Here is a 12,585-nt window from a genome sequence, read left to right as displayed (position 1 = left end):
ACTCCACCCAATCATCTCCTTACCACTGCAATATCTACACACCGTTCTTTTGCAGAAGAATTCCTTGTTTCAGAGAAACCAAGGAAACATTACTTGTGCTCTGTATATTGTGCTCAATGAGTCTTTCAATACAAAACCTGACAATCTTTGAAGACTTAAGAACTGAACTTGCTACTGCACTAAGGTGTCCTTTCAGTTCCATTTTCTAAGAGTGCTCTTTAGATCTAACATTATTTGTAACAGTAAGGCTGAACATTGCTTTGAAACCAATATTTTTTCTATAATGCAAAGGAAAATACTGCTTCCTTGGTTTCTGAGCTATTCCTCTATTTACATTACAGCTGTTACCTGATCACTTTGAAGGTTTTTGTCTATCTTGTTCCACTTCAGTTTGCCCACTCTGACATTGTGTCTTAGCTCCATTTTTTTTCCTATCAGGGGAAGTTGTGTAACTGCCACTGCCTAACCCTCAGCATGGAAAATCATGGAATGATTTTCTTCATCACCAATTTAGACTTGGCATTTCTTTACTACTAATTCTTTTACTTATGGGTTCATTAGGCGATTAGCTTGTGTCAATTTGAAATCACCTGGTGCCACCAGGGTTGGCAATAGAAGCAAATGACTTTATGAATGAAGTAATCTATAAAGATTTTTGTATTTCAAAGTAAATGTTAATGCAGAAACAGGTAGATGAAGTAATTCGGTGAGCAGCAATGGTGACAGAATTTGTATTTTAGAAAATTGTATTTCAGTTCAACAGATATAGTGGTTGAGATAAGTGAGTTCCCGCCCAAGCTAATTTTGTAACAGTGCTTAATGAGTCTTCAGTGAAGCCTGAAGTCCAAACCTGAATGCAGGCTCTTCCACAGCCAGGTTTGTCAAAGGCTTCGCTGCTGTGCCTCATCTCACATCCCCACACCCATAACCTTCTTCAATTCTATATCCTTCCCTCCAGTCATTTACCACCATGAGGTTCCAGAGCTAGTGTCCAACACAGCAACACAGCCTGCATCTCAAAGGCTGTATCACAAAAGCACATACAGTTAAAGCATAATTTTAAAATCCACGTAGTCCAAGTGGACACCAGGGTTTTATGCAGGTATTAGAACTTCAACTATATATTTTCAATTATTTCAGATTTCCAACTCAAGACTGGAATGACTTTCTTCCTTGTTTACAGCCAAACAGAGGAGAAGCCTCATTTTTCAAGTTGTCAATATTAAGAAATATAACACTCCTTTCTACCTCCAGGAACTGACTGCATTTTAAATCTGCCAGATTTTAATCTCACTAATATATGCAACTTTCATTCTGAGGCTCAGCTTCTACCATGTTTTAGTGATGCTGCTCTGCAAGTAAAAAATGGTGCGTACACACAATGTGATAATCAGATGCCAACTTTGGCTGCTGAAGACGTTATTGCCAAAATCTTTTCTCAGATTGTGTCTTCTCTCTCTCTGAGCTGCATCCCTCAGTTTAGGAAGAACATGCAGTTTAATTCATTTGTTACATGAGCATTTGAACAGCGAAATCAGCAACTGCCCTTCCAGAATGTGACATACTAAAATTCATCATGGGAATTTCCTCACTAGAGATAAAATTCAACCCTGAGCAATGGCATAATATAGGAGACATATATATCACTTTCCTCCTCTTTGCAGTAATACATGATTTCACATTCCATGCGTGGGACAAAATGACCCAATCACAGCAAATCCACACAGACCACACTGCTGCACATAAATGAGCCTACTGCAACTAAATCTCTGCTTTCACTCCTAAATCAACCTTCTCTTGAAATTTCTGAAGTTTCCTGTCCATCTGGCCAGCATAAAGCTGAACACATGGACAAAAGTCACAGTTAATATATAAAATTATATATAAATAGTATGAGACAATAACAGATTAACAGACTGCACTGCATCATGCTACAGCCATCAAGCACATGGACATCTCCTTCAGATTTTGACTTTTCCTTATATAGGGCACTATAATCCTAAGTAGTAAAGTGGCTACTAAATGGTATTTCTTAGAACACCCTAATAAACTTCAGCTATTTTAGTTAGTAGTTTCCATTCTGGAATAGGCAGTTGTTTTGTTATTAAGGGAATCATATTGGTGTTCCAGTGCCAGACCACATGATATGTTCACCTTAAACATTAACCTAACTTCTGCAAATGATAGTTTAAAAGTTGTTGAACACATTTAAGTAAAAACTACTCTATTTATATACTTGTACTCATAAAAACTACATGTGAACTGATGAAATTATGACAAAGGGATGGTTCTAAAAGTAGCCAGTTATATATTAAGAAAAAAGAGAAAGAGTACAGCTTGAGTAAAAAAAATAACGGGCTGGTGATTTTTAAGAGTGCCTTTAAATATAATACTGCAGAAGGAATGATCTTCTAACAAAAGGTTTAGTCATCTTAAAGACATGACAGGGTAGTTACTTGAGGCACAGCAGTGTTTTTGTTCAGCAAAGATTTACAAGAATGAAATTTATGAAAGGTGTTTGAACTGAATTTTTATTTCATGAATGACAACCTTGCATTTCTATGCAACACTGAAGTATATCAATGAAAATGGATGTCCTGCATCAATAAAATCTAATATGATGAATCTTTAAACAGAAACTACACCTGTACAGTAAATAGATGACAAATACACCTACAGTTTCTGGCACAAATGCTGTATTTTCTAAGTAGTGGCAGAGTGGATGAGATTTACAGAATATGTACTCCCCTGAGCAAAATTTTATAATCACAGTTCTCCCTCAACAGGTGGCAAAAGTCAAGGGGCACCTGAGAAATGCTCAGACATGTTACAAGTCATTCTTCTATTAAAAAAGGAGGATAGAAGAATTAGAAAATATATGGAACAAAGTACAAGCCTCTGGAGGTATCCTGCTCATAGGACACAGGAAAGAGGTGATGGATACTAACCATTCTAAAAGGTTTCTATTCTGAGTGCTAAAATCTGGACTGTATTCATATGGGTGCAATTCCTCAATGGAACCCAATCATGGGCTCAGTACTTTGAAACTACAACTATTTTATTTCAAGAAATGCTTCTGCACTATAAGGGTGGGATATTGCTTTCAGATTACAAATGGCATTCTGAAGGATTTTAACCTCCAGACACCTCCCTCTCCATTCCTGTCCACAGGATACTGCTCAAGTTGAAAATAGTACATTTTGTTATTCCTCTGCCAAATTTTCAATAGGAAGGAAATAAAATAGATTTTTTTTTCTCACAGAAGAAAAAAAAATCACCTAAAAACATATATGCAAGACTATAACACAGGTAAGACTATATGAGTGAACCTGGATCTGACAAATGAAATGGGATTATGACTTTGTATTGCTTTGAGGTGATTTGTTATTCTTTATGCAGATTACTAAGGTATTTTCTGCTCAATTTACTTTGTACTGAAGATTTGTTCCCTGCTTGCTTCCTATAATTCTCTCTCCCAAAACAGTGTTATCGAGTGGATGTCAGTTAGGAGTACAGGTCTATTATCACAACATTACCAAACTGAAAGAGATGCAGTTGCAAGAATAATTTTTCTTTTTAATTTCTCTGAAAACATTATGTCCTATAGCCAGAACTCCATGCTGTGTGATTTATCAGCATGATCCTCAATTAATCTGCAGCTGTGCCATCACAGCACATCCACATACAGCAGCTTGTGACACAACAAAACAACCTGTCCCCCAGCCAGAAAAAAAAGTTACCACCTAGCCAGAAAGAAGCAGTATTTGGTATTTATAATCTAACTCTTTTAGATCAGGAAGAATGAAAAAATAAATAGAGATTTGAGATGCAGCATAAAGGACAAAGGGTTTAATCTAAATGGGGCAAGTGAAAGCTGATATTTCTGTTGCTCCTCCTTTTCCCCTGAATTGATAATTTCAGAGACAAATAAAGAAAAATATATATTTGAAACCAAAGTTCCCTTTTTATTTTAAATCAAATATTTGTAATACAGGAAAGAGACTGTAACAGGTAACTTTTCATTAACAGCTAGATGACATTCTGAAATCAATTACTATACCAATGTACTGATTGGTGCTCCCTGTTAAGAACCTGACAATATCTAACTCCATGTATACATGACTTTTTTTTCTCCTCTAAGCCCCTTTAGATTCCTTTTACTCATTAATCCGAAGTCTATGGAATTAGAAGTGATACATCTGGTTAACTAAATTCCAGTTCCCTGCTGAAAAGCAATACTTAACCTGAGAAAGGATAACTGTCCATTAACTTGGATATAAAGTGCCCTTTGGAAACTGCCGCTGGTGATATGCAAGGACCAAACTTCTGATTCCCAAAGCTGAAGTTATGTTTGCACACCTTACAGGTGCAGAAAACTGTGAACTAAGCCCTCTGTATGTGATTCATCATGACATTAAAATTGCAGTCCCTCAATGTCATTTTACATAGTTTCATTTTATTTCATGCTGTGTTAATTTCCTAAATTTTCTTCAGCATGTTTAAATCATAAGACTGCTTCAGTGATTTGAAACAGCTAATAACAAACAAGTTACTAAGGGACCATCAAACAGATATATCTCCAAGTAAAGTTCAAAAAAAACCCACTTGTATTTGTTTCAGATATCATCTGAATGTTGAGTATCAAATGCAAGGCACAGAAAACCTGTGGTGTCAATACAGGTTGGGGGATGAAGGGATTAAGAGCAGCCCTGACAAGAAGGACTTGGGGGTGGGTAAGAGGCTGGACATGACCCAGCCATGGGCACTCACAGCCCAGAAACCAAACGTGTCCTGGGCTGCATTCAAAGCAGCGTGGCCAGCAGGGTGAGGGAGGGGATTCTCCCCATCTACACTGCTCTGGTGAGACCCCACCTGGAGTGCTGCAGCCAGCTCAGCACAAGAAAGACATAGACATGTTAGAGCTGGTCCAGAGGAGAGATGGTCAGAGGGCTGGAACAGCTCTCCTATGATGGAAGGGTGAGAGAGTTTGGGTTCTTCAGCCTGGAAAAGAGAAAGCTTCAAGGAGACTTGAAAGGGTACCTGAAGGGGGCCTGAAATAAAGCTGGAGAGGAACCTTTTAGCAGGGTTGTTGCAATAGGACAAGAGGCAATGGTGTTAAACAGAGAGGATAGAAAGAAGGAAGGTTTTTTTTTACAATGAAGGTGGTAAGGAGCAACTGGAACAGGCTGCCCAGAGAGGTGGTAGATGCCCCATCCCTGGAGGCATTCAAGGTTGGGTTGGACAGGGCTCTGAGAAACCTGGTCTGGTTGAAGATGTCCCTGCCTACTGCAGAAGGTTTGGACTACAGGATCTTTGCAGGCCCCTTGTAACTCAATCTATTCTATGACTATCATTCTTTTTTAAACTAGTTCATAACCATTAAAAAATCCCAACAAATTTCAAAGGTCAAAAGATTAAGGTTTAAAACCTTAAAAATTATTCAAGAACAGTTTATCTGTAAAAGCATACAGAAAAACACAATCTGTTTGTGATAAAACACAACTACAATAAAGTAGCTTGTTCTTGAAAGAAGAGGATTCAGATGTCTAAATTTTTCATATGTCAAATTTTTGAGTATTGGAGAATTGCTTCATAATATGTAAAAAATACACATTGAAATAATGACTTCTAAAAATTTCAAAGATATTCACTACTTTATTACACACCAAGACAAATATTTACAGTCTTGTGAGGATTATGTACTTTGGCTCATTTCATGCATCCTTTGTAGCCTCATTCTCCTTTTGTATGGGACAACAAAGGAGGTAAGAGATATGACAAAATGTTGAGAAACAAAGAAAGGCTAAGCTGGACCAGCATAAAAAACATGCAGCAAATCAAGCCCTTGGGTATTCCAAAGCAGCATTAAGAAGCCCAGGCAACACCCTCCTCCATCCTTGCTGTAAAAATCTGTTAAAAAAATTCCTTGGACCTACTCAGCAATTACTGTTCCCACAGACCTCTGGCTCCCTTGCTGGCAAGGCAGGGCCATCTGGCAGCAGAGCAGCACTCCCTCCCAGGACAAGGCAAGATCTCTGCTCCACTGTGCCAGCTGCAAAGGGAGGGCAGGACAGAGGTAAGAAGATGGTGGCCAGTGCAGCTTTCCAGAAGCCATTCCACAATGCCATTCCACTTCTGCCTACCAGGTCAGTGAGATGGAAGTTTGAAGAGGTAAGGCCTTTCACACAGGGAGGGAGCCCCCAGGGAACAGGGGAAAATGACATATGAATCTGGCTCTGAGAGCCTGGACTGCCCTGTTTCACTTGCGCAAAGCAAATGAGAAGAGGAGGAGGTCAGAGCCATTTGAACACCCCCAAGAACCAAAACTATCAATGTCCCCTCCCTGCAAAAAAAAAAAAAAAAAAACAAACCCAAACGAAGAATACAATTCATTTTGTATGGGCTGTTCCTGCCTGGGGCGGAAGAAAAATGGGCATTTGGCTTCTCCCTTCTACTTCTCCTTTAGGTCATGAATAGAGATATGATCCTCACCACAGACACCTCATCAGACAGAACAAGAAGACAGCTCAGTCACACTGTGAGAAAGCCATCAGCCCAGTGACAAAAGAAGGACTAGATTTTCTTGTACACCTTCTCCTTGGACACTGCTTAAACTCCAGGACAGCAAAAGCCCAGGCCAAGTGCAGCAGGCATGAAGCAGCAAATGCTGCCACTGCCACCTGGCTCCTCTTCCCATCCCTCCAGCAGTATCTAGTCCATGAACAAAGACTGCACTCCAGAAACAAACACTGCTTCTACCCTACTAAAAAGCAAAACACACTATACAGGAGAAATGCATCATTACTACAAGAAGCACTTAAGATAAAGCATCCCTTGGTGCAGACACTTCCTTCAGCAAATGAAGTACAAGGCAGGAGTGGGATGGAAGGCAGAGAAGAGGACAAGAGCATCTGTCCAGATACACAATGATGATTCTCACCTTTGGCAGTTTTTCCTGAGCTACATCACAGGACAATGAAATATTGTGCTTTTCCCTGCCACTGGCAAATGGCCAGGAGCAACAGATAACTCTTTCCTTTGAAAAGCAGCTGCCTTGGCTGTTAACTGCTCTCCAGCCAGCATTCTTCCTCCACACAGAAACCCAGCTTGCAAACACACATATTTCTGCTTTGCATCTGCCATCACAAATTCCACAGGCCTCTTCTCTTGGATTGGTACTCTGTGCCATGGTGCCCAGGAAGTGGTGCACCTTATGGCAGCACAGCTTTTGGCAACAGACATCTTCAGAGGTGCTGGTGTACTGGTGGAAGCACTCAAGCATCAGTGGAAGGAATCTCAGGGAGATGGACCTGGCCTGAAGGAATGGAGGCCATAAGAGAACTGAGAGGGCAGCCTGGCAACTGCCTGCACACACAGGGGCATTGGGCAGCTCTGAGGGTAGCACAGCAAGTGCTGCAGGAGTGCACATGCCACAAATACGTTCCCTGATAGGTAACCCATTACAAGAGCCCTGCCTATCCCACCCTAAGCGACTCTTCAGAGACAATACAAACTTTTACTGATTAGCCTTCTACTATCCAACCTCCTTTCAATAAATCCTTCCTTTCAGGATTCTCTTTAATTTCAGCAGATCAATCACAGACTCCTCATTCTCCTAATGCTCTCAGAACAGTCTTTGCAGTACCTTGCACACCCAGTCTTCATCAAGGAGGCAGCTCAGCTCTGTGCACCCAGCACTCCAATGAGCACCATGTGGTGTAACCACACAAAGGTGCTGGACTTTGAAGTCCATTCAACTGTGACTGAACTGCATCACAACATCTTCCCCATGGTGACCTTCGGGTGACTGAGACAGAGATCATTCTCAGGCTGTGCATCCCGAGACCATTCCTAAGCTTTCATCCAGGCTGCCAGGGTTCCCCTGATGCCAGCGAGATGCACGTAGCCTTCACAGAGCTGAGGAGGACAGGTTCACTCCTCCAGTGCATCCTTGTCACTTTTGTAAGGTTGGGATCAAAAGTATTTGCCTGCAGCCCCTGAAACCAGTGAGCACTCTTAAAGCATAAGTACTCTGCAGGTTTTAAGATCTATATGCTCACAGTTCACCAGCAGCACTAGTGCTCTTACACAGCAACACTTACTTCATCTGATAAAGTCGCTCTTTGTAGAGAGTTCAGAAAAAGCACAGCTCTCCCATTTCTCATCCCTCCTGCCCAGACCTCTGGGGATAGTACTCTTTCAAGGCTTTTACAAACTTTACCTGGAAATTACATCCTTTTTACAGAAGAGGGCTCATCTGTTTCTCTGAGGGACCACAATAGAAGCATGAGCTTCCAGACAGTGATGCCAGCCTCTGGAGGGTGACAACAACAGTTCACACAGACCCCACAGCTGCCAAAATTGTGCTCCTGAGCTGCAGCTCAGCACTGACAGCCCACAACCAGAACAGTGAGGATGCTTTGTCCTAAAGGCAGCTACAGAAATCCGAGAAACTGAATTGAAAAATAGTGTGATTTTGCCTGTTTTGCCTGGTTTCATGTTTGACGTGGATTAAATGTCAATAACTATACACTAAATCTCTAGTTCAAAATTCTAATTCTGTAAATAAGCAAACAATCATTGATTCCATATGCCACTCTGGCTGAAAGGCAACCCCTCCTCCCTCTTAATTAACAGCCCTCTTCAAATTCCATCAGTGTTCATGTAAACATCCCATCAAATAAGCTTATCTCTACTATATGAATAATTCAAAACCTTTAGGTTTATGAGGAAAATCAGTAACAAACCTGCCTGAACAAAAATTATTAGTGTTATTTAGTTGGTTTACAAATACAAGCTTTAAGTTGCTATTCAGTAAATAAATTAATTTGCTTTTTGTATTGTGTCTGAGTACTCCCTCCAAGCACATCCTTTGAGGCTTCACATTTCAAAAGGAAAATTTCACACTTACTGCTTTTAGTGCAAAAGTTTGGGCTGGTACTTTTTATACGAGAGAAGGCATTACCCTTTGAAGAGCAAAAGGGATTGTTAAGTTAAAGCTTAACAATCAAAAGAGCTTTTACAGCTACTGCTTTCAAATTTGAAACATTATTTTTAGCTTAGACAGCATGACAGTAACACACTCAGTTATAACTAGCACCACAGGTACAGGCTGGCTGGAGAATGGAACAAGACTAGACCTGGGGAGACAGACTTGGGAGTGTTTGTGGTTGAAAAGCTTAACATGACCTGGCAATTTGTGCAGTCCAGAAATCAAACCATGTCCTGGGCTGCATCCAAAGCAGCTTGTCCAAGAGGGCCAGGGAGGGGATTCTGTCCCTCTGCTCTGGTGAGACCCGACCTGCAGGGCATCCAGCTCTGGGGTCCTCTGCACAGGAAGGACAGGGAACTGTTGGAGCAAGTCCAGAGGAGGCTACCAAGATGATCAGAGGGCTGGATCACCTCTCCTGTGAGGCCAGGCTGAGAGAGTTGTGGCTGTTCAGCCTGAAGAAGAGAAGGCTCCAGGGAGACCTTAAAGCAGCCTACAGTACCTGAAGAGGGCCTACAAGAGCTGGAGAGTGATTTTTCACAAGAGCACTAAGTGATAGGACAAGGGGGGATAGACTTAAACTAAAGAAGGACAGGTTTAGATAAGACATCAGGAAGAAATTCTTCACTATGAAGGTGGTGAGGCAGAAGAAAAGTTGCCCAGAGAAGCTGTGGACTCCCCATCCCTGGAAATGCTCAAGACCAGGTTGGATGGGGCTGTGAACAACTTGGTCTAGTGAAAGGTTTGTTGTCAGTGACAGGGAAGATGGAATGTGATGATCTTTAAGGTCCCTTCCTACACAAACCATTCTGAGATTCTATGAAGAATTCATCCTATCTAAAGCTACCAGGGGAAATGTTCAGACACGTTTTGTACCTTCAGCAGTATGTAGTGCAGAACTATCACCATGCATTTCATTCTCAAGTGAAATACAAGGAAAATACTAAAGTTAAGAACAAAAACATCACCCAAAACCCAGAGACTATATAGAGCAAACTTAATTTAGTTCACCCCATAGAGAAATGTTAGCTTATTGAATTTTGCTTACTGAAGGTTCATTTACCTAGAAGACTAAAAACTCTTGAGAGGGCTTTATCCTCAGTTGTGTAAACAATCTTGAATGTAATATGTATTTAAGGGCTCAAAAAAGGGAAAGAGGTGATGCCTATAGTAAGTAACCATTTTGGTTACTTTTCCAAAGTAAGTGAAATTTTCAAATTCAGGAATAATGTTCTTTAAAACCAAACAAAAACACCATAAAAATCCCCTCAAACTCCAGAAAGTACAACAAAACTAAAAAAACCCACCAAAACAAAAAACAAACAACCCACTAAAAAAATTAAATGGTTTGCAAGTAGAACTAACTTAAATTTTATTTCCAATGGGCAGTCTTAGCTGCAGACAAAAAAATCCAGGCTTTGGACAACATCTTTAAGTTTGCATTCCCTTTTCTTTTTGTCAGATGTGGAAAAGCATGCATCATCTTCATGATTAAAGCTATTTTTGTCATACACAAAGGGTGTGAACTATGGTGTACAAAGGAGTGCACTGAAGTCTTAAAGCTCTCCACTCTGCCATGACTCATGCACACAGAATATACAGGCCATGAATCCTTGGCACGTATCTTCATGGAGTACACAGTAATCTACATCCCTCATATCTTAAACCAAATAGAAATCTAGTCCTAAAAAAAAAAAAAAAAACACAACCAATCAACACTTAAGAAAACCCAATATAGAAAAAAAAAATAATTATGTGCAAACTTGAACTCCTTTCCCTCCTGTTAATTTGAAAAAAATTGTATGGTCTCCATCAGAAATTATATGTTCCTATTGAGAGGCAAGAGTCCAAGAGCTGATCCAATCCAGCTCAAAATTCCCTCTGAGCACTGACAGCTCTTCAGCCTGGCTGTGTGAAAGGCTGACAGCATCTGCAGCTGACAGCTACCAACAGAGCAACAGAGTGATTGGACTGGCACACATCCATCTGCTTTCACTTCCCCTGAGCCTGATGATAGGGGTGCAGGGTGGAAAGCATGGGAGGATCAACCCAACACAAAGCTGGACTGACAGGGTCTTTCTTCAGAGTGAGCCTGCACCAACTTTCAAATCCACATCCCAAGTGGCAAAAGAAAACTCACCTTCACAGGGCATGTGTCTGCTACCCATATGACTGTGGGATTTTTTTTTTTTTTTTCTCTTTCCTTTTGAAAACCCATCTCTATGTGTAACCAACCAACATCCCGTGTCCCAGTTTAATTCACGCTAATTGTTATCTGTGTTGACTAGGTTTCCTTCCTTACCGAGGTGCTTTGAACAGTACAGTCACAAGATAGCCTGCTACTTCAGCACAGACAACCAAAGGGATATTTTGCAAGCAAAATACGAAACCCTCTTCAGGGCATGTCTGGGAAAGAGAGCATTATATAGGCAGTATGAGGCAGCCACAGGTGGAACAGAAGACTTAAAGTTCAATAGAAACAGTAGTTTCACTCACTACCACTGCCTCCACAGCTCACTGATGTAAGCAGACGTTTTTCTCCCTTTCATGCAAAGAATAGTATTTTTTCCTCATATCCATGTGTGACTCTATACAAAACATGAAACTGTGATAGTTTCTTCAACAGGAGAGAAATGGTGCAATGGTGCTCTTCAAAAAAGCATAAAGCTGTTACAGGTATTTTGCTAGATAATTCTCTGGCTAAATTTCCTTTTTAAGACTTCCTCTTGTACTCTGAACACCCAAACTTGCATAAGGTGGTAGGACACACAAAAAAACCACCAGATTTTCCCTTGGAGAAATGGGTTTTTTAAAGAAGTTAAAAAAAATTGTTTCAAAAGAAAGCGAAGTATCTTGCTCTGAAAAGTGCACTTAACTTTTCCTTGATGAAAATAGGAGTGATCTGAAAATGGACATAATCTTTCCTCTTTGATCAACACAGCAAAAATGAAACACCAGAAATACTTACAATTCCTAAGGCAAGTACATCTACATCTGCTTTAGGCTATTTTGGCTGTAGCATTTATATACTCTAATTATTTTGTGCATTAAATACCATAAATATCCCTGTTGATTTTTGATCTATTTCTGGGTTCCAACATACAGCTGTATTTCATTTCTTCAAGTGGGACTCTTCATTCTGCAAGTAGGACTGTTACACCAATGCATTTCAGGGACAATCATTATTATTTATGGGTAAACCAGTGTTGCTAACAGCTTTTCCTTATGTTACCGTTCAATTTTATGTCTGTGTACCTACACCAAAGCCTACCTCTGTGGGACAGAGGAAGAAAATTTACTTATGATTTACTTTGAAAGCAAGTGAACAATCACTTAGCTTTATGTGGCAGGAAATTTGCAGTCCATTTGCAACACAAAAAATACCTTTGTAAGCAAAAGAAATCCTAGCAATTTCTTCAGAGACAACAGATCTTTCTCCAAGACATTACACTTGATTAATAGAAGTATTTTCTCTCTCTTTATGAGTAAGCTCCCTCCCCAACTTAGCTTAACCTACTGTACTTGTAGCACAACATTAAGTATTTCTCCCTTGTATGCACGTATCTGGGGTTCTATTGATAGCTGCCATCTGCAAA

The 12,585-nt window shown here is 40.3% G+C and overlaps 1 protein-coding gene across 10 annotated transcripts in view; it reads right to left on the bottom strand.

Moving 5' to 3' along the window:
• CTNND2 (catenin delta 2) overlaps positions 1–12,585 on the bottom strand; it is a 634,494-nt gene that overhangs the window by 237,022 nt on the left and 384,887 nt on the right. The window lies entirely within an intron of this gene.

This window comes from Vidua macroura, chromosome 1 (genome assembly GCF_024509145.1).
Source record: "Vidua macroura isolate BioBank_ID:100142 chromosome 1, ASM2450914v1, whole genome shotgun sequence".
Lineage (NCBI taxonomy): Eukaryota > Metazoa > Chordata > Aves > Passeriformes > Viduidae > Vidua > Vidua macroura.
Note: the sequence above shows the minus strand (reverse complement) of the source record. Positions and strands in the feature narration are given on the sequence as shown.